At 48.2% G+C, this 27,745-nt stretch overlaps 1 protein-coding gene across 9 annotated transcripts in view; it reads right to left on the minus strand.

Annotated features, from left to right (window-relative positions):
- Nucleotides 1-27,745, minus strand: part of BICRAL (BICRA like chromatin remodeling complex associated protein) — a 110,965-nt gene that overhangs the window by 42,311 nt on the left and 40,909 nt on the right. Inside the window, exon 1 of one of the 9 annotated variants that reach the window (XM_008262921.5) lies at nucleotides 1-27,745. This exon is cut by the window's right edge and continues 551 nt beyond it. The exons of the other annotated variants lie outside the window; for them this stretch is intronic. The gene's annotated coding sequence lies outside the window, so the exon portion shown is untranslated. 9 annotated transcript variants of the gene reach the window in all.

Here is a 27,745-nt window from a genome sequence, read left to right on the forward strand (position 1 = left end):
ACTAGTGATCCGACACCTGGCAACACTGCTTCGTACCCATTTCGAGCCATGCGTGGAATAATTTACATCACGGAATGCCAGGGCCAAGAGTTCTGGAGCGGTTGGAAAGGGCAGTTGTGAGCGGCAGTTGGACGGAGGAATGAAATCTTGAAGAGATGCCCAGAAGAGGGACACGCCCGAGGCAGCCAGGCGGGATCATCTCCACGCAACGTTTTTTCTGTTAAAACTGCCATCTCCCCTCCGCTCCCTGAAACGCCCCACTCTGGCAGCCACAAGGCCAAACCCACGTAGAACGTGCTCCTGCCATGTGGAAGGTCACCTGCTCTTCCCGGGGAAGTCTGGAAGGGGTAAGTACCCCTCAGCATGGGACCTTCCTGTCGGTGGTTGAGTTTGCTCAGCTACTGAGTGATGGGGTGGGAGTAGGGAGGGGGAGGCTACCACCCAAGTGGGCCCCGGTGCAGAGGACGGGTGATGGGTGGGAGAGGAGTGGGTGGGGGGAGCTCACCAAAAGGCAGCATCCTCAGCTGACCCTACAAGGAGCAGCCAGCCATGGGAACTCTGGGCACGCATGAATGTACTAGAACAACCCGACTTTTGGGCCTAAAAAATGGGACAGGAAGGGCAATCAGGGGAGCTCTCATGGGCGAGATCCGCTGCCATCTCTGGGAAGGGCTTCCTGTCGACCCGAATGTCACCGAGCGAGGCGGGGGCACACCGGCCACAGTGCGTTGTTGTTCTGCCCTGTGCCGCTCTGCCAGACATCACAACCGTTCGGAATAAGGAAGCCTGTTACGTGGGTATTATTTCTTTACTTCAGCGTGACCATTTCAAAGGAATTCTACTGTGTCCTTTGTAAATCTATGTTTTTGAAGTACTTAGTTGTCTGGAAAAACCAGTTAATAAAAATGTAGGTGAAAACCAGCTTACAACAAAGAAACTGACTCTCCCGGCCTCGCTGCCCTCTTTACGCTCCGTCCTGGGTGCCCCAAGGTCAACACCACCACTCCACTGGGGTGTCACTGCCACCAGTTCTTTCAAACACCGAGAACATTTACTATCCCAAAGTGGAAAGTGACAACTACTCCCTGAGCAGTCCAAATTAAAAAAAAAAATTTTTTTTTTATAAGACTGGATGAGATGGAAAGCCTCCGGCAGCCCCTGCCACGCTGAGCCACGCGGGCTGGGCAAACACCTGGCCCTGGGTGCAGCACCAGGAACCCCACACACGCCGCCGCCTCCAGCAACCCCAACCCCCATGTGGAACTCCGTGAACCTTTCAGAGAATTCTTTTAAAAGGCCACACTCTTCTCTGACCTTACACAGTTTCAGGTGACAAGAGCCGACCTCTACCCCCGCATCCCCAGCGTTAAGTACTGCCAGAACCTGGTCTGACCCAGCCACTTCTTTCAGGAGGACACAAGTAAGCTTGCCAGAGTCAGACTGTGGGACAGGGGTTGAGACGGCCACGTCTTACATCAAGAATCTGGATTCCTGCCACCCATGTGGGGGGCCTGGGTTGAGTTCCAGGCTCCCGGCTTTGGCATGGTCCAGCCCCGGTCATTACAGACACTTGGAAAGTGAACCAGCCCATGGGAGCTCGCTCTCTCTCTTTCTACCTCTCAAATAATAAAGAAAAACTTTTGAAATTGTAAAAAGTAACTATGATTCTGGATAGGAGGACAACCTGAGGACTAGATGCTGGTGAGAGGCCCCATTTTCTTTGGAGTCCTACTAAGCCTCTTTTCTCATTCGAGTACCAACCCTGGAATCTGTAGACAGGTGGCTGGCACCAGGGCTGCTGAATGACGCTGCATGCGAGATGAGTCGTCCTCTAAGGGACGTTCCCAGGCCAGGGGTCAGAAACCGTTTCCCGGCCCAACACTTCAGAGTGAGATGGATGGGCCTGGCAGCAGCGGGGTGCAGTGGATCAGGGGTGGAGGGGAGGGGCCCTGTGCTCACAGAGCTCTGACAGGCACTTGACTGCTGTCTTAAGAAATTAAAGGCTGGGGGTTGGCACCTTGGCTCACTAGGTTAATCCTCCGCCTGTGGCACCAGCATCCCATATGGGCACTGGGTTCTAGTCCTGGTTGCTCCTCTTCCAGTCCAGCTCTCTGCTGTGACCCGGGAAGGCAGTGGAGGATGGCCCAAGTGCTTGGGCCCTGTACCCGCATGGGAGACCAGGAGAAGCACCTGGCTCCTGGCTTCGGATCGGCGCAGCTCCGGCCGTAGCAGCCATTTGGGGGGTGAACCAACGGAAGGAAAACCTTTCTCTCTGTCTCTCTCTCTCTCTCTCACTGTCTAACTCTGTCAAAAAAAAAGAAATTAAAGGCAATATTACAAATTATTCTTAACTGAGCCAACAAACACCCCGAGTAACAGCTTCTAGCCAGGGAGATGTGGTGTAAGGCAACATTTCAAAGCAGTGGGAGAAAGACGGCAGCCATGGGAGAAGAGCAGGTCGATCCATACACGCATCATAAACAAAAATAAACTCCAGGTGGAGCTAAGAGTTAAAAGGGGGAAGGGAGAAGAATCTTAAAGTACAAGAAAATATGGGAGAGTAGTTTTTAAACAATAATCATAGAGTGTGGAAATTCCAAGTATATCACAACCCATAGGAAAACACCGGCAAATTTTGCAGCATAAAATTTCAAACTTCTGGGGTAGGGGTTTGACCCAGCAGTAAAGTAATAGCTTGGGATGTCCGCCTCCCATAGCAGAGGCTCTGAATTTGCGGTCCAACTCTGCTTCCAATACAGCCTCCTGCTAATGTGCACCCTGGGAGGCAGCAGATGAGGGTTCCAGTCCCTGGGTCTCTGCCACCCATGTGGGAGATCCAAATTGAGTTCAAGACCCCTGGCTTCAGCCTGGCCCAGCCACAGCTGTTGCAGGCATCTGGGGAGTGAGCCAGTGGATGGAGAATCTCTGTCTCTCTCTTTTTTTTTTTTTGACAAGCAGAGTTAGACAGTGAGAGAGAGAGACAGAGAGAAAGGTCTTCCTTCCGTTGGTTCAGCCCCCCAAATGGCCGCTGTGGCCGGCGCACCGCGCTGATCCAAAGCCGGGAGCCAGGTGCTTCTCCTGGTCTCCCATGCGGGTGCAGGGCCCAAGCACTTGGGCCATCCTCCACTGCACTCCCGGGCCACAGCAGACAGCTGGACTGGAAGAGGAGCAACTGGGACAGAATCCGGCGCCCTAACCGGGACTAGAACCCGGGGTGCCGGCGCTGCAGGTGGAGGATTAGCCTAGTAAGCCGCAGCGCTGGCCTCTCTCTTTTTCAAATAAAGCAAATGAACAAATGATAATTTTAATTCTGAACAAAAGTTTCAAAATTTTACATGATGGAAAAAAAAAAACACACCATAAACAAAGCCAAAAACTTAAAAAAAAAAGAAAGCAAACAAAAATAACTGGGAAAAATATTTCCAATTCATACCAGAGAGCTTTTCTTTCTGATATGAGTTTCTAAATAAAGAAACAAATTAACCATGGTTCTTGAAGAAAACCAAAGGGTCTGAATAACCAGTTCATTAAAAAAAATTTAAAAAAAGACAGGGGCAGGTGTCTGGCACAGCAGTTAAGACCCCACTTAGTGGCCGGCGCCGTGGCTCACTAGGCTAATCCTCCGCCTTGCGGTGCCAGCACACCGGGTTCTAGTCCCAGTCAGGGCACCGGATTCTGTCCTGGTTGCCCCTCTTCCGGGCCAGCTCTCTGCTGTGGCCCGGGAGTGCAGTGGAGGATGGCCCAAGTGCTTGGGCCCTGCACCCCATGGGAGACCAGGAGAAGCACCTGGCTCCTGCCATCGGATCAGTGCTGTGCTCCGGCTGCAGCGCACCGGCTGCAGTGGCCATTGGAGGGTGAACCAACAGCAAAGGAAGACCTTTCTCTCTCTGTCTCTCTCTCTCTGTCCACTCTGCCTGTCAAAAAATTAAAAAAAAAAAAAAAAAACCCACTTAGGACACTTACATCCCATATTGTAGAACCTGAGTTCAAAACCTGGCTTCTCCTCCTCCTCCTCTTCTTCTTAAGATTTATTTATTCATTTTGAAAGTCAGAGTTAGAGAGAGAGACAAAGAGGGAGAGATTTTCCATCCCCTGGTTCACTTCCCAGATGGCTGCAATGGCCAGTGCTGGGCCAAGCTGAAGCCAAGAGCCGGCAGCTTCACCCAGGTCTCCCATGTGGGTGGCAGAGGCCCAAACACTTGGGCCATCTTCCACTACTTCTCCCAGGCCATTGGCAGGGAGTTGGATCAGAAATGGAGCAGCCAGGACATGAGCCAGCACCCACATGGGATGCCAGCATCACAGGCAGAGGCTTTATCCTTTATACCATAATGCTGGCTCCCTGGCTCCACTTCTGATTCCAGTTTCTTGCTAATGAGCACCCAACAAAGCAGAATATGATGTCCTTGCCACCCAGGTGGAAGACTTGGATTGAGGTCTGGACCCCTTGCTTTGTTCTGACCCAGCTCTGCTGTTGTGGGCATTTTGGGGGTGAACCAATGGATGGAAGATCTCTCTATCTCTGCCTTTCAAATAAAATGAAAAAAAAAAATTAAGGAAGCTCAAATAGTTCCTAAACACATAAAATTATCACTCTCACTTATAGTAAGAGAAATACAAAGCTAGGGGTTTGGAACCCTCTTTGGGTCTCCCACATGAGTGGCAGGGACCCAAGTATTTGAGTTATCTTCTGCTGTTTCCCAGAATGCACACCAGCAGGAAGCTGGATTGGAAGCAGAGAAGCTGGGACTTGAAGCAGGTACTCCAACATTGGATGCAGCTGTCCCAAGCTTCAATCCAACTGCTGATCCACATGCTTGCCTCTCAAGTATTTTGGCATCAGAAGAAACTTATTTAAAAAAATTTTTTTTCATCTATTTGAAAGGCAGAGTGAGAGAAAGGGAGGGGGAGAGGAAAAAGGAGAGATGGAGAGAGAGGGAGAGGAAAAAAGGGAGGGAGGAAGGGAGGGAGAGCGTCTTCTATCTACTAGGTCACTGCCCAAATGCCTGCAACAGCTGGGGCTGAACTAGGCTGAAGCCAGGATCCAGGAACTCCATCTGGTTTCCCTACATGGGTGGAGGGACTTGAGCCATCACCTGCTGCCTCCCAGAGTGTGGGTTAGCAGGAAGCTGGCTTTGGAAGCAGAGCTGAGAGTAGAACCAGGCACTGTGACAGAAGAAGTGAGTGTCCCATGTGACATCTAAATCATTGCACCAAACAGCTGCCCCAAGAAGAAGTGTTTTAGGAAGTCGGCTGTGCACATCAGCTTTGCCTGTTTCCAATACTCTAAGCTAGTGGCAGTGAGACAACAACTAAGCTTGCCCTGTGAAAGTCAGAAACAGGACTTCGGTTACTTCACAAACTGAAATTTGGTATGTGATCCCCCCTAAAAAGTGTTCGCTTTCTCCCTTATCTGCTTCCGTTTTCTTTTTTCTTCCAAAAATACAACCTCATGAGGCTGATGACTAATGAGCTGAAACTTTAAAAGATGGAGTCAATCTTACCAAAAATGGAAAATGGCTGACATCTGCTTTAGCTGTATTAATTTGGGGTAGCATCAGTACGTGCTGTATTTTCCCAGTGATTTACAAATTACCTCTAAAGGGGCTGAGGTGAGCAGAGGGTCACGGGAGACTGTCCAGGGGTCCTGACTCTGAAATGGCTGCAGTCTTCAGAAATCTGCTGCCTCTGCGGGAACTGCGGAAGGTACACGAACTGCAGTCCTTTTTATTTTCACCCACTATTTACCACGTCCAGTGTTTTTCATTCCTTTGAATAAGTCCAGATCTCATCTGGTATCATTTTCCTTCTCCTATAGGACTTCCTGTCATAGTTTTTGTAGTTCTCTGTTGCTGGGGATGAATTCTTTCCATAAAAAGTATACAGTTCGCCTTTGTTTCTGAAATACGTTTTCACTGGGCATATAGTTCAGGACTGGCAGGCTTTTTTCTCTTTCAGGTCTCTAAATACATTGCACACTGTTTCTTATTTGCATTCTTTCCAAGGAGAAGTCTGTTGTCATTCTTTGTTTCTTTCATCATGTGTCCTTGTTTCTCTACATGCTTTATTTTTTTTTCTTTTTAGTACTGGTCTTAGGCAGTGTGATTATGATGGTTCTTTATATGGTTTTCATCGTACTTCTTCCTCTTAGGGTCTGTAAACTGATAGAATTTGCAGGTTTATAATTTTCCTCCAATTTAGAAACATTCCAGCCATTAAGTTTCCACATATTTTGTGCTCCTTCTCTTTCAAGGACCCTGATGACAATTACATTATTAGGCTGCCTGCAGCCGTCCCATGGCTCCTTGATGCTGCTGTTGTTTTGGTCTTTTTCTTTCTTTGCCTTTCATTTGGGATATTTCCTACTGCTGTGTCTTCAAGCTCCTTAATCCTTCCTTCTGTAGGGTCTAATGTGCCATTAATTCTACCCAGTATATTTCCACTTGGCAGTTTTCATCCCTAGAAGTTCAATTTGGGTGTTTTTTAAAAAATATCTTTCATGTCTTTATTTCATATGCTCAATCTTTCCTCTACCTCTTTGGACTTATGCAAAATAGTGGTAACTTTTAATGCCTTTCCACACTAACTCTACCCATTTCTGCGTCTGTCATCTACTGACTGATTTTTCTTTGCTTTATTATGAGTGGCATTTTCCTGCTGTTTTGCATCCCTGGCCATTTTTTATTAGATGCTAGACATTTGTATGTGTGCGTTTAAGATTTTATTCATTTATTTGAAAGGCAGAGTTAGAGAGGGAGGGATAGAGGGAGGGAGGGAGGAAGGAGGGGGAGGAAGGAAGGGAGGGAGAGAGAGAGAGAGAGAGATCTTTCATCCATTGGTTCACTCTCCAAATGGCTGCAATGGCCAGGCTGAGCCAGGCCAAAGCCAGGAGCTTCATCTGGGTCTCCCAAATGAGTGGTAGGGGCCCAAGGAGTTGGGCCATCTTCCACTGCTTTCCAAAGTGCATTAGCAGGGAGCTGGATTGGAAGTCCAGCAGCTGGGACTCCAACCAGCACTCATATAGGATGCTGGCATCCCAAGCAGTGTGTTAACCCATGGAGCCACAATGTTGGGCTCTGGACAATTATTAAACACTAATTTTACATTATCAGGTGCTGGGTATTTTTTTATTCATATAGGTATTTTTGAGCTTTGTCTAGGACACAAATTACTGTAAATAGGTTGATTTTAAGTTTCACCAATTTTTTAAAAGACTTATTTTATTTATTTGAAAGACAGAGTTACAGAGAGAGGTCGAGCCAGAGAGAGAGAGGTCTTCCATTCCACTGGTTCACTCCCCAAATGAGCGCAGATCAGCTCTGAGCTGATCTGAAGCCAGAAGCCAGGAGCCTCTTCTGGGTCTCCCACGTGGTGCAGGGGTCCAAGAACTTGGGCCATCTTCTACTACTTTCCCAGGCCATAGCAGAGAGCTGGATCGGAAGAGGAGCACCTGGGACTTGAACCGGCACCCATACGGAATGCTGGCACTGCAGGCTGGGGCTTTAACCCGCTGTGCCACACCTTGGCCCCCCATCTTTTTTTTTTTTAAAGATTTATTTATTTGAAAGGAAGAGTTACAAAGAGACCAATGCAGGGAGAGAGAGAAAGAGAGAGAGAGAGAGAGAGAGAGAGATCTTCCATCCTCTGGTTCACTCCCCAGATGGCTGCAACGACCAGAGCTGGGCCGATCCAAAGCCAGGAGCCAGGAGCTTCCTCTGTGTCTCCCATGCAGGTGCAGGGGACCAACCACTTGGGCAATTTCCACTGCTTTCCCAGGCCAAAGCAGAGAGCTGGCTGGGAAGTGGAGCAGCTGGGACTTGAACCCACGCCCATATGGGATTCCTCACTGCAGTGGATTTATGGGCTATGCCCCAGCACTGGCCCAAGTTTCACCAATCTTTAATCTCAGGGTTAATTTGGCCCTAGACTGAGAAAACGCCCTCCTGGGGACTCCAGGAATGACAAGGATTTCTCCACTCTTGCAGTGGGGACACAAACGGTGCTCTGTGCTGTGGGGCAGCCGCCATTGTCTCTTCCAACCTCTCGGCTCCTCCCAGAACCTAGGACTGACCGACTGTCCGCTGAAGACTTCAACGAGACACTCTGCAGAGGTCTAGAGTTTTCTCTCTGAGCAGCTCCCCGCCCTCTGTACTCTGCCTGTGCTTTAGCTCTGTTCATCTCCCGGCCACATCACCTCAGCTCAGGAAGACAACCAGCCTCCACCCGTTCCACCCTCCCAGAGTCACACCTGGAAAGTGTCCTGGGGCAGATCCAGGGTCCTCTCACTCATTTTCCACTCTCAGAAGTACTGTTCTGTCTGCTTGATGTTCAAAATCTGGAAACAATTGTTTCACATATTTTGTCTTTTTTTTTTTTTTTTTGGACAGGCAGAGTGGACAGTGAGAGAGAGAGACAGAGAGAAAGGTCTTCCTTTGCCGTTGGTTCATCCTCCAATGGCCGCAGCGACCAGTGCGCTGCGGCCGGCGCACCGCACTGATCCAATGGCAGGAGCCAGGTGCTTCCTCCTGGTCTCTCATGGGGTGCAGGGCCCAAGCACTTGGGCCATCCTCCACTGCACTCCCGGGCCACAGCAGAGAGCTGGCCTGGAAGAGGGGCAACTGGGACAGAATCCGGCGCCCCGACCAGGACTAGAACCTGGTGTGCGGGCGCCGCTAGGCGGAGGATTAGCCTAGTGAGCCGCAGCGCCGGCCTATTTTGTCTTATTTTTAACATTTATAATATAGGAAGATAAATCCAGTCCCTTTTAGTCCATAATGGCCCTACAGTCATTTTTAAGGTTTTAAAAAACCCACTTTAAGATCAAAGAATAGGGGCTGGAGCTGTGGCCTAGCAGGTAAAGCCACTGCCTGCTATGCCAGCATCCCATATGGGTGCCAGTTCAAGTCCTGGCTGCTCCACCTCCAATCCAGCTCTCTGCTAATGTGCCTGGGAAAGCAGTGGAAGATGGCCCAAGTCCTTGGGCCTCTGCACCCACATGGGAGACCCAGAAGAGGCTCCTGGCTCCTGGTTTTGGATTGGTCTTGCTCTGGCTATTGGGGCATTTGAGGAGTGAACCAGCAAATGAAAGAACTCTCTGTGTCTCTCCCTCTCTTTGGAACTCTGCTTCTCAAATATATAGATAAATCTTTAAAAAAAGAAAGAAAAAAGGAACATGCCTTTTAAAAAATTGAAGAATAGTTGTTTTTATAAAAGGATTTATTTATTTATTTGAAAAGCAGGATGAAAAAGAGACAAAGATAGCTTCCATCTATTGGTTCACACCTCAAATGGCCTCAGTGGTCAGAGCTGAGCCAGACTGATGCCAAGAACCCAGAACTCCATCTGGGTCTCCCATATGGGCGGCAGGGGCCCAAGCACTTGAGCCATCTTCCGCTGCTTTTCCAGGCTCATCAGCAGGAAGCGCAATCAGAAGTGGGGCAGCTGGGACTTGAACCAGCGCTCACAAGGGCTGCTGGCTTTACTAGCGGCGGCGTACCCCACTGCATCACAGCGCTGGCCCCACGAAGACCATTTTCTCAGACCCACAGGACAAAAATCATTAATCCTTCCACCATAATCCATTTAATATTTAGTAGTAAGTCACCTCGAAACAAGGACTTACATATTGAGCTTATTTATCAAATAACCCTTGCAGGTCTCCACAGCAGTTGCTGTATTAATAATAGTGTGTTCATCAAAAGGCTCAGAAGCAAATATCTAAGCTGAGGCATTTCAGGCACAGTCATGTGTGGTTTTTCAAAAAAGACTTACTTCAAAGGGAAAGAGAGAGGGAGAGAGGGAGAGAGGGAGAGGGGGAGAGAGAGTGAGAGGGAAAGAAGAAGAGGGGAGGGGAGGGGAGGGGAGGGGGGAATACCAAGCTTCTGCCCACTCTCCCAATGTGCCCAGCCAGGCCAGGAGATTCACCCAGGTCTCCCACACGGGTGGCAGGGGCCCAGCTACTCGAGCTACCGGCATTACCCTCCCAGGGTGCTGCCGTCCTTACTACTTTCTTCCACTAAAAATAATCAGAGAATCAGCTCTTCGTGACAAGCTGGCTTGGGCGGCAAAGGGAAGCAGTATCAGCATGGGAAGCAGGCAGTGCCACAGAGCCCGGCCCCGGATCACCAACGGCACGGCAGCGAGCACTCCAGGGACAGGAATGAAAGGCCAGAAGGCTCGGGAGTCCGTCTGACTTGTGTCATCCCCACGAAAACAAACTGCCGGACGTTAGACTGCTCTGACGCTTCAGAAAAATGTATCTTCTATTAAGTGAAACGGAAAGTTCACTAAGTTATTTATGTTTTTTTCTTATATAAAGGGGATTTATTTTAGAGAACATTTTCAATGAAGTAAAGGCAATAATCCTGACTTTTTCTACTTTTAGAACAACAAACATTTTTGTATGATGCCAGTAGTAAGTAATAAAGATGAGAAGAAACCGCTGTTGCATTCCCATACAACAGTCACAAAATTCATCAAAATACAGTATGGTAAAAGCTAAATTATTAAAATCAAAACGAATCTCTCTTAACACTTAGTAGAACAATGTTGTTCAGTGTTAGTATAGCTTGTATATATTATTGTCCCTGTGTATGTAACTGCTTAAAAAATTTGGAATGGCAGTAATTATAAAAAATATGTTTTTCTCTCATTAAGCATTAGTATTAGCAATCTGGTTAAAGTTATTATGCAACTCTTGTTGCTTTCTTTCAATGACTAACATTCAAAATATTTTGGTTTTCTGGCACATTCCAAGAAAAACAAGCCCTGTGAAAACAACCATCCACGTTAACAAACAAAATTCCATGTGACAGAGTCAGTGACGTTACTCTGGGAGATGCTGCTGAGGATGCCCTTTGGAAAGGCCGATGGGAAAGGAAGATGTGGGGACACACACAAACATTGTTAAGCTTAAAAATGACTGAAGAGGGGGCTGGCACCGTGGCGCAGTGGGTTGAGGCACCACTTGCAACGCCGGCATCCCACATCGGAATGACAGTTTTGAGGCCTGGCTGTTCCACTCTCAACGCAGCTTCCTGGTGACGCACCAGGGAAGGCAGCAGAAGACGACCTCAAGTATTTGGGCCCCGCCACCCACGTGGAAAACCAGGATAGAGTTCCTGGCTCCTGGCTCCAGCCTGGCCCAGACCTGGCTGTTGTGGCCATTTGGGGAGTGAACCAGTGGATGGAATATGTCTCTCTTTGTGTCTTTCCCCCTCTTTCTGTCACTCTAACTTTCAAATAAACAAGTCCTTATTTTAAAAATTATTTAAGGGGTAGACATTTCCTACAGCAGTTGAGTTGCTGCCTGGGACCCCCACATCCCATATCTGAGGGCCCAGCTCCTCTGCTTCTGATCCAGCAGTTTGCTAATGTGCACCCCAGGAGGCAGCAGGTGATGGCTCAAGTATTTGGGTCCCTGCCACCCATGTGGGAGACACAGATGGAGTTTTGGGCAGCAGGTTTCAGCCTGGCCCAGTCCTGGCTGCTGTGGGCATTTTGGGGTAAACCAGTGGATGGAAGATCTTTCTTTCTCTTTCTCTGCCTTTCAAATAAAAAGTAAAACATAACAAAATTCCAATAATTTAAGAATACTGACAAATACAGATGCAGCAGGTTATTCCAAGCAAGATGTCACAATGAGTATCTATACGGATTTTAAAGAAGCTGAATGAAGCCGGCGCCGTGGCTCAATAGGCTAATCCTCCACCTTGCGGCGCCGGCACACCGGGTTCTAGTCCCGGTTGGGGCGCCGGATTCTGTCCCGGTTGCCCCTCTTCCAGGCCAGCTCTCTGCTATGGCCAGGGAGTGCAGTGGAGGATGGCCCAGGTGCTTGGGCCCTGCACCCCAGGGGAGACCAGGAAAAAGCACCTGGCTCCTGGCTCCTGCCAGGATCAGCGCGGTGCGCCGGCTGCAGCGGCGGCCATTGGAGGGTGAACCAGCGGCAAAGGAAGACCTTTCTCTCTCTGTCTCTCTCTCTCACTGTCCACTCTGCCTGTCAAAAAAAAAAAAAAAAAAAAAAAAAGAAGCTGAATGAATCTCATCTCTCAGGGCCGGAGCTATGCCGTAGTGAGTGAAGCTGTTGCCTGCGGTGCTGGCATCCCATGTGGGTGTTGGTTCAGGTCAAGCTCTCTGCTGTGGCCTGGGAGCGTGGTGGAGGATGGCCCAGTTCCTTGGGCCCCTGTACCTGCATGGGGAACTTGGAGGAGGCTCCTGGCTCCTGGCTTCAGACTGGCTCAGCTCTGGGCATTGCAGCCGACTTGGGGGTGACCCAGAGAATGGAAGACCTCTCTCTCTCTCTGCCTCTCCTTCTCTCTCTGTGTAACTCTGACTTTCAAATAAATAAATAAATCTTTTTTTTTTTTTTTAAAAGCTCATCTCTCCAAACTCTCTTTAAGAGACATACATTTCTATCTAATGTGAAATATTTTTAAAAAAAGATTTATTTTACATATTTGAAATGTAGAGTGGCAGAGAGGGAAAAAGAGAGGGACAGAGAGATCATCTGTTGGTTCACTGCCCAAATGGCCGTAACTCCTGGGGCTGGCTGGGCTGAAGCCAGAGCCAACAACTCCATCTAGGTCTCCCACGTGGGTGGCAGGGGCCCAAGCACTTGGACCGTCCTTGCTGCCTTCCCACGCGCAATAGCAGGGAGCTGGATGTGAAGTGGAGTTGCCAGGACTTGAACCAGCATTCTGATATGGATGCTGAACCCACTGTGCCAACACTGGCCCCATGAAGCCTTTCATAAACACTAAGATACGCTATGTGAATGGGAACTCATTAACTGTATTTATTTCTGTCATTAGATACAGAATTTCAGTTGAAGATGAAAATGTTCTGGAAGGGATGGGGGTGACGGTTGCACAGTAACCTTAATGGACTTACTGTAAAAGAACTGCATACTTAAAAATGGTAAATTTTATGTTGGGTACATTTTACCACAATAAAACAAGAACAAAGCTGCTGAGAATATTCTAGTTAAAGATAAAAAAGGCCATAGGAACTCGTCTACATAACTGATCATGCATCTTTGTTAAAAGATCTGTATCTGGGGACAGGCGTTCGTCACAGCAGTTAAGTCATAGCTTGGGAGCGCATCCCATACTGGAGTGTCTGGGTCAAGTCCTGGCTCCTCCACTCCCGATCCAGTTGCCCGCTAATGCGTATCCTGGAAGGTAGCAGGTGATGTCTCAAGAAACTGGGTCCCTGCCACCCATGTGAGAGACCTAGTTTCGACCTGGCCTAGCCCTGGCTGTTACAGACAAGCAGATGGAAGATTTCTCTACATTTGTCTGCCTCTTGTTTCTTTATTTGAATTTTAAAAAAGATGAAAATAAATAAATTTAAAGTCTATTTCTGAGAAAGTATTCTTCTCTTTCAAAGAGCAAAAGATGGGGCTGGCACTTTGGCATAGTGGGTAAAGCCGCCGCTTCAGTGCCAGCATCCCATATGGGTGCCGGTTTGAGTCCCGGCTATTCCACTTCCAATCCAGCTCTGCTATGGCCTGGGGAGGCAGTAGCAGATGGCCCAAGTCCTTGGGTCCCTGCATCCACGTGGGAGACCCAGAAGAAGCTCCTAGCTCCTGGATTTGGATTGGCGCAGCTTCGGCCAATGTGGCCAACTGGGGAGTGAACCAGTGGTTGGAAGACCTTTCTCTCTCACTCTGCCTCTCCTTCTCTGTGTAACTCTGACTTTAAAATAAATAAATCTTTTTAAAAATTAAAAAAAAAAAAAAAAGAGGAAAAGATGAGGGACCCGTGGCCCACAAGTTAAAATCAACCCCAGTGAACAACACGGGGAAAGAACTTGAGGCACACCACCCCACAATCTGCCAACACACAAAATATGCAGCTGTGGTTAGAAATCACTCTGATGAGGGAGACAGGTTCCTTCTCAAAACTATTTTTAGATTTATTTTTTATTTATTTAAAGGCAGAGAGAGATACAGAGATCAAGACAGACACAGAGAGCAATCCCATCTTCTGCTTCACTCTCAAATGCCTCCAACAGCCAGGGCTGGGCCAGGATGATGCCAGGAGCCTATAACTTCATCCAGGTCTCCCATGTGGGCAGCAGAGTCCCAAGTACTTGTGTCATCACCTGCCGCCTCCCAGGGTGCACATTAGCAGGAAACTGGATTGGAAGTGGAAGAGCTGGTACTTGTACCCCAGCTCTCCGATGTGGGATACAGGTGTCCCAAGTAGTGTCTTCAGCCGTGTACCAAACACCTGCCCACAAGAAGGGTTCTCTGCTCTTTCTGTGCCTTTTGCTACCTGGTAAAGCCTATGGATCCCTTCTCAGAATAGTATTTCAAGTTGCATAATATATACATGGGAAATACTGAAATACACATATAAAAGTGTTTAAAACTATGATTTAGTAGGCCGGTGCCGTGGCTCAATAGGCTAATCCTCCACCTTGCGGCGCCGGCACACCGGGTTCTAGTCCCGGTCGGGGCACCGGATTCTGTCCCGGTTGCCCCTCTTCCAGGCCAGCTCTCTGCTATGGCCAGGGAGTGCAGTGGAGGATGGCCCAGGTGCTTGGGCCCTGCACCCCATGGGAGACCAGGAAAAGCACCTGGATCCTGGCTCCTGTCATCGGATCAGCGCGGTGCGCCGGCTGCAGCGGCGGCCATTGGAGGGTGAACCAACAGCAAAGGAAGACCTTTCTCTCTCTGTCTCTCTCTCTCACTGTCCACTCTGCCTGTCAAAAAAAAAAAACAAAAAAACAAAAAAAAAAAACAAACCTATGATTTAGTTACAAATGTGATTTTTTTTTTCATCAGTGCATTAAAATATAAGACTTAGGGGGGCCAGCATTGTAGTATAGAAGGTTAAAGCTGCAGCCTACAACCTCAGCACCCCTTATGGGTGCCAGTTCAAGTCCCGGCTGCTCCACTTCCAATCCAGTTCTCTGCTGTGGCCTGGGAAAGCAGTGGAAGATGGCCCAAGTGCTTGGGTCCCTGCACCCATGTGGAAGACCTGGATGAAGCTTTTGGCTCCTGGCTTTGGCCTGGTCATTGCAGCCATTTGGGGAGTGAACCAGTGGATAGAAGATCTTTTTCTGTGTCTCTCCTCTCTCTCTCTCTCTGTAACTGCCTTTCAAATAAAATAAATGCTAGCTCTTTACAAAAAGAAAAAAATGTAAGATTTAGTGGTGAGTCTAATAACTATAATAATTTGGGAGATAGTACTCTTTCAAGTTATCTGCAAATTTAATGTGATAGAACAGTGTTTCTACTCAGCAAGAAATTCCTAGGTTACTCTGGGTTTTCCCTAGCATTCACAGGTGCAGGAAATGAAAAATTTCAGCTGGAGACTGGTGAAAACGAAGATCCTTTTTTTGTGAATCTATGGTCATAGATCCTCTGCTCTCCCTGAATTCTATCCAGAGGTCCCTCAGGCGTCAGTTTTGAAGCCCCTGCGCTGTTGGGGTCCTGGGCATTTGTTCAACACATGAAGTGAATAGATGCCGGCCGGCAATACACATGACAGACTCTAAACATCTCTGATGGGTTATATGTTTGCTACTCTTCCTCCCCGCAACTCATACAGGAGTTTAGTTCCCAAGATTTCACATTAGTGGCACAAGAGGGTGAAAACTTAACCCAGTGATGGTGTTCAAAAGCCAGGCCTTTGAGAAACGACGAGGTTGGATTAGGTCATCAGGGCAGAGTGGCCGTGACTGAATCCTGGTGGCTCTAAGGAGAGAGACCGCACAGGCACCCCCCTCTCCTGCTGTGTGATGCTGCTAGCAAGAACGCCATCAGCAAGGCTGGACCAGGGCTGCCCAGTCCTGCACCGTGTGCCTCCAGAACTCGAGCCCACATAGGCCTCCTTCCGTTATAAAGTTAGTCCTCCTCGGGCATCGGGGTTTTTGTGACAAAAAGCTGATGAATGCAGAAAAGCTGGTGGGAAGGCTGGGACTGCCACCCTGGAATTGGGCAAGAGCAAGAGGAGGAAGAGTATGGAGGCGCGGGCTGCAGGCAGATGCTGATGAAGGCTCAGGAAACAACAGACTAGGAAGGACTGGGATGTTCTAGAGATTGGATTTACTGGTTGGGACCAGACTGCTGGTGCAAGCGAGGGGCCTACTGGAATGTGGCCACAGGTCACCCTTGTGACACAGTGACAAAGAACCGGGCTGCATCATGTCCGGGCCAGGCAGACCACATCGACTAAGAACTGGGGATCTGGAGGAGGGACTCGGCAACAAGGCACCGAGGCTGCTGCGTGGTTGTTCCTAACTGCTTACAGTGAGATGAGAGAGAAGGGGCTGAAAGACAGAACCGATCATTAAAGGGGAAACAGAGTGGAAAGGTTTGGAAAGTTCTCAGTGTGGCTACATGGTGGAGTGAAGAAGGATTTTCAGGACAGGAAACGGTGTAGTCCATCGAGGTTTGCTAAGGAAAAAGCAGGGATTATGCAGACAATGGGAGAAAGACCCAGAAGGCATCTCAGAGGTCCTCCAGGCTGCTCCTCCCATCAGAGGCCCAGGGCTCCAGAAAGGCTGAATGGGTTAGGGGACAGGCCTGGGCACCGCCAAAGGCTCACTGTCCACAGCTGCCTTGGGACTCTGCGCTCTGGATTTCAGTGCACTGCTCCCTGGCTGTCCTGGCTGGGGCTCCCACGGACTCAGGTGCAGCTGGTGCTGGGGACAGACCTTGATGTCCCTGTGATGCTGACTGTGCAGGCACACAAAATGCAAGAGTTAAGGGTCGTGGTGGATTCCACTGAGATTTCAAAGGAAGGCCTCAGGGCTGGAGCCCCTGAAGAGAGTACCCCATGGAGCCATGCCTTGTAGAGTTATGTCGCAGTGGAAACTCCAGAAAGGTAGAGAAACACCCACCAGGGAAAGCTGCAAACACTGTGCTATGCAAGCCTTGGAAAGCTCTGACTTCAGCATGCGGCACATAAGAGCAGCCACCTGTGCCAACAACGCTACGGGTGGGACCACACTGAGACCATACAACTGAAGGTACCAGCGTGCAGCATAAGCCGGGGAGAGCTACAGACACGAAACTCCAACTGGTGTGAAAGGAAGCATGGGAGGGGGCTGGCATTGTGGCGCAGTGGGTAAAGCAGCCACCTGCAGTGCCGACATCCCATATGGGCACTGGTTCAAGTCCCAGCTGCTCCACTTCTGATCCAGCTCTCTGCGATGGTCTGGGGAAGCAGTAGAAGATGGCCCAAGTCCTTGGGCCCCTGCACCTGCACGGGAAGACCCAGAGGAAGCTCCTCGCTTCTGGCTTCGGACCAGCACAGCTTTGGCTGTTGTGGCCATCTGGGGAGTGAACCAACGGATGGAAGACCTCTCTCTCTCTCTGCCTCTGTCTCTCTGTAACTCTGCCTTTCAAATAAATACATAAATCTTAAAAAAAAAAAAAAAAAAAAGCAAGCAAGCAAGCAAGCAAGCAAGCAAGCATGGGGTAAGCCAAGGGAAGCCATAGGGCTGGAGCTGCCCAAGGTCTTGGGGGCATCTCCCCCATCTAAGTAAGCATAGGATGCCAGATTTGGGGTTTGGGGGTTTAGGGACTGTTCTGCTGAGTTTTGGTCTTGCTTTGGGCGGATTCCTCCTTTCTACTTAACTATTCTCCCCTTCTGGAATGGGAATGCACTCGTATAGCTTGTGCTTGTCCCATCATTGTGTCTTGGAAGTATGCCATTTGCAGTTTTATAGGCTCACAGCTAGAGGAGTTTGCTGTGAGCTTTAGACAAGACTTTGGACTTTGGAGTTGATGCTGGACTGAGACTTTGAAACCATGAGGCATGGAATGATTGTATGTAAAATGGATACGAAGTTCAGGGGCCCAGAGGCAAGATGCTACGGTTTAAATGTCTGGCTCCTGGGGGACAGCACTGTGGCCTAGCAGGTAAAGCTGCTGCCTGCAGTGCCGGCATCCCATGTGGGTGTCAGTTCAAGTCCCCGCTGCTCCACTTCCAATCCAGCTCTCTGCTATGGCCTTGGAAAGCAGTAGAAGATGGCCCAGGTCCTTGGGCCCCTGCAACCGTGTGGGAGACCTGGAAGAAGCTCCTGGTTCCTGGCTTCTGATCGGCACAGCTCTGGCCGTTGTGGCCAATTGGAGAGTGAACCAGTGGATGGAAGACCTCTCTCTCTCTGCCTCTCCTCTCTCTGTGTAACTCTGACTTTCAAATAAATAAATAAATCTTCTAAAAAAAAAATGGGGCTGGCGCCACGACTCAATAGGCTAATCCTCCGCCTTGCGGCGCCGGCACACTGGGTTCTAGTCCTGGTCGGGGCGCCGGATTCTGTCCCGGTTGCCCCTCTTCCAGGCCAGCTCTCTGCTGTGGCCCGGGAGTGCAGTGGAGGATGGCCCAAGTACTTGGGCCCTGCACCCCATGGGAGACCAGGAGAAGCACCTGGCTCCTGGCTTCGGATCAGTGTGGTGCGCCGGCCGCAGCGTGCCGGCCGCGGCAGCCATTGGAGGGCGAAACAACGGCAAAAGGAAGACCTTTCTATCTGTCTCTCTCTCTCACTGTCCACTCTGCCTGTCAAAAAAAAAAAAAAAAAAAAAAAAGAGTCTGGCCCCAGGGCCAGCACTGTGGCACAGTAGGTTAATCCTCTGCCTGCAGTGTCGGCATCCCATATAGGTAGCAGTTTGAGTCCCAGCTGCTCCACTTCTGATCCTCTGGACTAAGAAAGCAGTAGAAGATGGCCCAAGTCCTTGGGCCCCTGCACCTGCGTGGGAGACCCAGAAGAAGCTCCTGGCTCCTGGCTTTGGACTGGCTTGGCTCCAGCCATTATGGCCATTTGGGGAGTGAACCAGCAGATGGAAGATCTTTCTCTCTGTCTCTCCCTCTGTCTATAAATCTACCACTTAAATAAATATTTAAAAAATATATACATTTAAATGTATGGCTTATACATGAACTTACACAGGAGTTTAGCCACCAAATTCTCTCATTAATGGTACTAATAGAGTGAAAACTGAATCCGATGATAGTGTTTAGAGGTGGAGCCTGATGGGAAATGATTACATTAGTTAGGTCACTGGGATGGAGTCCCCATGGCTGAATCCTTGTGGCTCTATAAGGAGGGGGAGGGAACCACCCAGGCCCAAACAGGGGTGATACTCTACACCACCCAGACTGCTGGCAGGAAGCCCATCCCCAGAGGCCAGACGGATGGGGCCTGCCGATCTTGGACTGTGCACCTCCAGAACTGTGAGCCAAAATCAATCTCCTTCTCCTATAAAGTTAGCCTGCCTCAGGAACTTTTTTGCAGCCATGAAAAACTGAGTAATGCGACATAATTCACAAGGTATTTGTATACTTGCTAAGCACACCATGGTCACTGCCACACACTGCTTTGATGTCCCTTTCTCGCAATGTAAAGGTGCTGAGATACTGCCAGTTTGCCCACGATGGCAGCCGTACGCTGTCAATTGCAACAGTGTAGAAAGGATGGAAAGGACTTTCTTCAATAACAATGAAAGCTACCAAAAGAATCCCATGCCTGTGCAAGGGTCAGTAAATTATTTTCCAGTAAGCTTGGTAAGAGCAATAAGGACACATGTTATAATCCACAGACTAAGCCTGCAGTGGAAAGCCTACTGAAATGCCAGCCTTTGGCCAGAGCCGTGCACAAAGGCAGATTTCACCTGACGGGACAAACATCTCACAGCTCTTCCTGGAAAGCGCAGGCGAAGTTCACTTCTTCATTCTCCCAATACCCAGGACCACCTAAGTCACATATGCCTCCGGGTTTTATATGAACGTCTGACACTGAATATGCATCTAAATTAAAAACTTTTTCTACACTCACTCCGGGGCTATTGCACTATAGATCGTAGAACCCTCCTAGGAGAGTCAAGTAATTTGAAAATAGCCTCCAAGTAATCTGTGCTAGTCAGCTTCTTGTCACCACAACAAAACACCCAGCGGAGGTCCTCAGGAAAGGAGGTTTATTCTGGCTCAAAGTTACTGCTGAGGCCGGGGATGGCGGACGGATGACCCTACGGCGAGCCGGAAAGCCAGCCAGACAGACTAGGCTGAACTCGGCTTATGTGACTGAGACAGCTCTCGAAAGAACTACCTTCTAAAGGGAAGCCCTCCAGACCAAGAGGCCTCCCCTAGGTCCCCCTCCTGTATGCCATAACTGGATCAAGCCTCCACCCTTAACCTGCCAACCATTAACGTCAGTGTACTAATTGTTAACTCGAGACTTTGGGGTTTAGAAGTCCGCATGAGCTGGGGAAGCAAATCATGAAATTATAGCATGGTGTAAGAATACTAAATTTCTTCCTTTAAGGCAAACTAACTTAACATCAGTCTGATGGTGGCAGCCACATGGACTAAAATAGGATGGTGTTAGGGGAAATTGTAGAACTGATTCAACACAGTGTCAACTTCTGAGAGATCTGTCCCTATGCTACACAGCTTTCTCTTAGGAAAGAGATAACAGCTTTGTATTTTTTTTTAATTAAGCGTTTTTTAAAGATTTATTTATTTATTTGAAAGAGTCACACAGAGAGAGGAGAGGCGGGGGGGGGGGGGTCTTCCATCCGATGGTTCACTCCCCAATTGGCCACAGCGACCAGAGCTGTGCCGATGCAATAGCAGGAGCCAGGAGCTTCTTCCTGGTCTCCCACATGGATGCAGGGGCCCAAGGACTTGGGCCATCCTCTACTGCCTTCCCAGGCCATAGCAGAGAGCTGGATTGGAAGTGGAGCAGCTGGGTCTCGAACCAGCGCCCATATGGGATGCCGGCGCTTCTGGCCAGGGCATTAACCTGCTGCGCCGCAGTGCTGGCCCCACAGCTTTGTACTTTAACAGTTACATCACTTAAAATAGAAGGGTTACAAGTTGCTAGCCTAAGGCTTAAACTGCCAGCTAGGCCACCCAGGCCCCACGTTGCAGTACCTGAGTTTGATTCCTGCCTCTAGCTCTTGAGTCCAGCTTCCTGCTAGAAGACCCTGGAAGGCAGCTGAGGGCTCAAGTACTTGGGTTCCTGCCACCCACGTGGGAGACCTGGATTGAGTTCCTGGCTTCTGACTTTGGCCCTCACCCAGCCCTATCTATTGTGGGCATTTAGGGAATAAACCCCTGTACAGGAGTTTTGTCTCTGTCTCTTTGTTTCTTTGTCTGTCAAGCATTTGGTGCAGCAGTTAAGACACCAAATGGGAACTCTAAATCACTTATCAGAGGGCCTGGGTTCAAATCCTGGCGCTGCTCCCAGTTCCAGCTTCCTGCTATCGTGCAACTTGGGAGGCAGCAGGTGATGGCTCAAGTAGTTAGGTCCCTGCTCATGGGAGTTTGAGGAATGGACCAGCAAATGGGAGGTCTCTGTCTTTCAAAAAAATAAATACAATTTTAAACATTTTAATAAGTAAATTCAGTAGGATAGACTTGTAGTTCTATTTTTACCTTTTTTTTTTCACAAATTAGAATAACTTTCTTTTGCTTCATCATGTCTCCATAGCCTTGCCTTAAGAAGGCCTAATTTTTCCTCTCTAAATAGTCATATCCTTAGATGTTTTTCCTTACTTAGTAAAATTATTTTTCTATGAGAGTTTGTTATTAGTAAACTTTTTCCTTTTTTTAAACAATTGGGTACTTTGACTTTTTTTTTTTTTAAGTATTTATTTATTTGAAAGGCAAAAAGAGAGAGAGAACCTTCTATCCGCTGGTCCACTCTGCAGATGACCACAATGGCTAGGGCTGGGCCAGGCCAAAGTCAGGAGGCTGGAACTCCATCCAGAAAGCCCTTGGACTGGAAGTGAAGCAGCCAGGACTGCAACTAGCACTCATATGGGACGCTGGTGTCACAGGCAGCAGTTTAACCTGTAGTGTCACAAAGTCAACTTGTAACTTTTATTAACTATTCTCATAACATTTGTATTTTTTTTTAAAGATTTATATATTTACTTGAGAGGTAGAGTTATAGAGAGAGAACCATCTGCTGATTCACTTCCCAAATGGCCGCAACAGCCAGAACTGGTCTGACCCAAAGCAAGGAACCAGGAGCTTCCTCCAGTTCCCCCATGTGGGTGGGCCATCTTCTGTTGCTTTCCCAGACCATCAGCAGGGAGCTGAATCGGAAGTGGAGCAGCTGGGACTTGAACCGGCTCCCATGTGGGATGCCGGCACCTCAGGCAGATGCTTAACCTACTAAACCACAGTGCTGGGCCCTTAACCTTTGTATGATAATAAAGGATTAAAGAAACGCAAAATAAACACAAGTATATAATACATGCAGCTCTCAAGTAGCTAATCTTAATGGAAAGGCAAGACTTGTGATCTGAAGTTATTATCAGTGTGCACAAAAATAAACATATACTAGTGTGGATATTTATAGTAGCATTAATTAAGGCCCTTTCACTATTAAAGTACACAAAGTGATAAACATTTTAATAATCGCTCATATTTACTAAGTATCTTCCTCCTGCCAGGCACTTCACACACTTCTCACCCTTCTAAGAGTCCTGCCAGGCCTGTGTTTTTACTCCCGTTTTTAGGGAGAATATGACACACGCTCAACACCGCAGAGTCTGAAAGCAGCAAGAACTCACACTCCCATGTCTATGCTGCCATTCACCTCTGGCACAAACACCACGGCTTTAGGAAGGGCTTGATTTCTGTCAACGTTTCCCATGCCAAAAGATGGTAAACTGAGAACCCTAAAACACTTTCTCCTGTGGCAAAACAAAACAAAACACAACTCACTACTCTGTCAATGAAAATTCTACGAATTTCAAGTCAACTCATACATAAGGTACCTTTGCCGAGAAAAGCCAAGTGCAGTGGTTCCAATCTGTCACTTTATTAAAAGGGTTTGCCTAAGGAGGGGCTGGCGGCTGCTGACGTGGGCTTGTGGAAAGGAGCTCTGGGAGCGCCAAGGCTGAGAGGAGCACGGCACGGTCCCTGCCCACGGAGGACAGTGGGAAGAGTCCTTATGACGAGATAAACCTGGGAACGCTACATATCATCACCCTTCCTCGGTAATTCACATGCGTGTCAGGCAGGGCAGAATGATGGAGAGAGAAGGAGAGCGGAGGGAGGGGGAGAGAAGCAGGGGAAGAGAGAGAGAGAGAGAGAATCTTCCATTTGCTAGTTCACTCCCCAAATGGCTGTAATGGCTGGGGCTGGGCCAGGCTGAAGCCAGGAGCCTGGAACTCCATCTAGGTCTCCCATGTGGGTGGCAAGGCCCCAAGGACTTGGGCCATCTTCCACTGCTTTCCCAGGCACACTGGCAGGGAGCTGGATCTGAAGCAGAGCAGCCAGGACTTGAACCAGCGCTCTGAAACAGGATGTCAACATTGTAGTGGTTCCTTAAGCCACTGCGCCACCACAAAGGCCCCAGACGTCCCCCAACTCCACCCCCACCCCTACAAGGATGACCTCCCAGGAGGTCTAGAGCAGTGCTGCTGTCCAACAGGAATATGGGTCACAAGTGGGAGCCCCGTATGTGAGCTTATATTTTCCAGAAGCCAACAAAATGGACTTAAAAGTATAATCAGTGATGGGTGTTTGGCACTGCAGTTAACAAGCTGCTTGTGACTTCCACATCCCATACTGTAGGGTCAGGGTTTGAGTCTTGGCTCCCCTCCTGATTTCGGCTTCCTGCTAATGCACACCCTGGGAGGTAGCAGGTGACAGCTCAAGGATTTCTTAGGTCTCTGTCACCTACATGGGAGACCTGGATGCAGCTCCTGGTCCCTGACTTCAGCCTGCCCCATTCCTGGCTATTGTGCCCATTTGGGGAGTGAACCAGCAGATGGAAGATCTAACTCAATCTCTCTCTCTGTCTCTCTCTCTTACTGTCACTCTGGTTTTCAAATAAAAAAAAAAAAAAAAAGAGAGAGAGAGAAAAAAGGAATGTACCTACCACCTATATTTACCTACATACTTAAGTGTATAGTTCAAGGGTATTACGTGCGCTCATACTGAGTATAATCTGACCACCATCCGTCTCCATAACTCTCTACATTTGCAAAACTGAAACCTTATGCCCATTAAACAATAACTCCCTTGTACACCCTCCTTAAGTCCTGGCAATCCCCATTCTACCCTCTGTCTCCATGCATTTGACTACCGTGGGTATCTTATAAACATATAAGCAGGTGACGTCTAGAAGTGGTTTTCACCCAACATTGTCAATCACAGAAAGGTTGGAAAGTTTAAAAAGGTATAAAGAAGAAAATGAAGATTACTTATGATTCTACTGCTTAGGGTTGTCTGCAGTGGACTGAACTGTGTCCTCCCCAAAACCTAAGCCCTAACCCCTCATGTCCCTGTATTTGAAGATAGAGCCTTTAGGAGGCAACAAAGTTAAAGGGGTCACAAGGGTAGAGCCGAAGCCAAGAGATCTCGTGTATCCACAAGAGGAAAAGACGCCAGCGCTCCCTTTCTCTGCCACGTGAGGATGCATCACGAAGGCGGCCGTGAAGCCAACGCTGTGGCTCGGGGGCTAAGTCAAAGCTGGTGCAGCCAGCATCCCATACTGGAACGCCAGTTTGAACCTCAGCTGCTCTGCTTGTGATCCAGCTTTCTGCTAATAATGAGTCTGGGAAAGCAGCAGAAGACAGTCCAGGTCCTTGGGCCCCTGCCACCCATGTGGGGGACCAGGATGGAGTTCTGGCTCCTGGCTCTGGCGGCCATTTGGGGGGTGAACCACCAGATGGAAGACGTATCTCTCTCTCCCGCTCCCCGTCTCTCCTCTCCATCACTCTACCTTTCGAATAAATAAATGAATCTTTAAAAAGAAGAAGGCACAGCTGTCTTCAGGCCAGGGTGGAGGCTCAGGCATCAACGAATGCCTGGCGCCTTGACCTTGGATGTCCCAGACTGCAGAATTCTGAGAAAATAAACTCCTATTGTTTAAGCCACCTTCCAACCTGTGTTCATAACCTCACAACTCACTCTTGGACTCTTTTCTTTAGCATACTTTTATAAGTATGCCTTTATATTCAAATGAAATCAAAGCCCACACTCTTTTATCTGTATTCTGCAGAATAGTGTTTAGCAAGAAATTGATTTTTGGAAACTTAAATAATTTTCTTAAAAAATCAGATTTTAAAGTAACCTCAAGTGTCTACTGCTCAATTTCTTAGCATCTTTTCTATGCTATACAGGAAACCTCCAAAAGGGCAACCAGGGTACTTCAAAAAGTTCATGGAAAATAGGCAAAAGTTTACTTTGACACAAAAAATTTGAAATATATGCATATTTCTCATAGTTTGCATTTTCCATGAATTTTCTGAAGACCCCTTGTATATGCTACTAGACAATGTAACAAGAATTTCAGGGGGTGATGCCCACGGGAGTGCAGAGGCCTACACACTTGGCCCATCTTCTACTACTTTCCCAGGCCAAAGCAGAGAGCTGGATCAGAAGAGGAGCAGCCAGAACTAGAATCGATGCCCATATGGGATGCTTTCTGCTTCTGGCCTGGGACAGCAGTACAAGATGGCTTGGGACCCTGCACCCACGTGGGAAACCTGGATGAAGCTCCTGACTCCTGGCTGCAGACTGGCACAGCTCCGGACGTTGTAGGCACTTGGGGAATGAACCAGGGATGGAAGACATCTCTCTATTGTCTCTTCCAGTTTCTGCAACTCTGCCTCTCAAATAAATAAAGAAAATCTTATTAAAAAAAAAAAAAAGAAAGAAAGAAGTTTGAAAATTAAAAAAACTCCATCTTGAGGTCTGGACAGAGGGAGCTCTGCCACCTTCCAGCCGTGAATCCCATCTCTCAAGTGTGATCACACTCGGGCTCTCAGGGATTTCTCCAAGCTTAACGTTGTCACAGATCTGGAGAATCAGACAAGCAGGAAGCAAGAATGAACCAATCTATTTCTTAAATATATCTGTTTGCACCTCTAGGAAATCTAAATCTAACACCTTCACTTCATTTGAAATCCAAGAAAAATACTTCCAATAGAAACCACACAATTAAAAACAAACTTTACTCTCCGTAGTCAAATGAAAGAAAATGTTTTGTTTTGTTTTTGGTGGGTGGATTACAGTGTCTATACATGGAAAAAAAGTACTTCTAAATTTTAAGAGATTTCTCCATATTTGAAAAAAAAATCTATTACTTCCCAGGTTAAACTACTAGAATCTGCTCTGGAAAACTTTCTCTGACATTAATTCTAACTTCATAGTAAACAGAATACTTTTCTTTGCCAAGCACAAATACAAATTTTAAATTTAATCTCAAAGTGGCATCCAGGATTCTCTTACTTATTGAGAAATTTCTGCAAAAATGAATTGGGGCCAGTGTTGTGGCGTAGCAGGTAAAGCCACCACCTGCATCCCATATGAGTGCTGGTTTGAGTCTGGCTGCTCTAGTTCCAACCCAGCTCTCTGCTATGGCCTGGGAAGGCAGTAGAAGATGGCCTGGGTCCTTGGGTCCCTACACCCATGTGGGAGACTGGAAGAAGCTCCTGGCTTTGGTTGGCACAGTTCTGGCCATTGCAGCCATCTGGGAGTGAACCAGCAGATGGAAGACCTCTCTCTCTCTTTGCCTCTGCTTCTCTGTAACTCTGACTTTCAAATAAACAAAATAAATCTTAAAAAAAGAATTGAAATGACTCTAAGTTGTTTCACATTCACAAAATTTGCAAGCATATTGCACTAATTTTATTTATTTATTTTTTATTAATTTTTTTATTATTTTTTGACAGGCAGAGTGGACAGTGAGAGAGAGAGAGAGAGAGAGAAAGGTCTTCCTTTGCTGTTGGTTCACCCTCCAATGGCCGCCGCGGCCGGCGCGCTGCGGCCAGCGCACTGCAGCCGGCGTACCACGCTGATCCGATGGCAGGAGTCAGGAGCCAGGTGCTTTTCCTGGTCTCCCATGGGGTGCAGAGTCCAAGCACCTGGGCCATCCTCCACTGCACTCCCTGGCCACAGCAGAGAGCTGGCCTGGAAGAGGGGCAACCGGGACAGAATCCGGCGCCCCGACCGGGACTAGAACCCGGTGTGCTGGCGCTGCTAGGCAGAGGATTAGCCTAGTGAGCCGCGGCGCCGGCCCAGCATACTGCACTAATTTAACAACCATGGCTTCAAATAGAAAAAAATTCAGGAGCTATGCTTAGGGCATAAACCTCTTGCTAAAAATCCACTGACAGGGATGGCATAACACTACAAGCACAGGGGACCTTCTTTCGGCCAAGGGTCGTTTGGATATTTAGCACATCATCTGCTGGTCACACAAAATTATCAACTTAAAAGTTAGCCTGCTGTAGACATGATGAATTTCGAATCCTGCCTGTGGCTGCCTTGGCAAAACCAAAACAAATGATTTCACGGGCCTTCATACAGCCCGTGGGCTGGATGTACCCGACCCCTGTTAAGGCGTGCTGAATACCTACTCTCAAATAAAACACTAACCAAGAAACCACATAATCAGGCTGATTTACCTTTTTCACAAAATCACAGTAAGAGGAGTCCTGTGCACGGCAGGCAACCGTGAGACTCTCCCACATGCACCAGCAGGCTCTATCCTACTTGGCTGTGCTGCAAACATTGGCTGTCTGCACATTTGGAAATTTGCTCTCATATTACACTTGCCACCAGACTTTGAAACTCTCCATCTAGCCAGATCAGAGTTCTTTCTCCTGAGTAGTGAGAAGGAAAACTCAAAGGCAGTTCTTGATGGCTACCATGCACAGGGCGCTCACCACCCACAGTCAGACCCACGGCGAGACGTTCCACCATCCTGTACTACTGTTATCTGTTGTGCCTTCTTGTAGACTCAAAAAGGAAAAAATTCCTTTTGA

Source organism: Oryctolagus cuniculus, chromosome 5, assembly GCF_051225735.1.
Source record: "Oryctolagus cuniculus isolate XC-2025 breed Fujian yellow rabbit chromosome 5, ASM5122573v1, whole genome shotgun sequence".
Lineage (NCBI taxonomy): Eukaryota > Metazoa > Chordata > Mammalia > Lagomorpha > Leporidae > Oryctolagus > Oryctolagus cuniculus.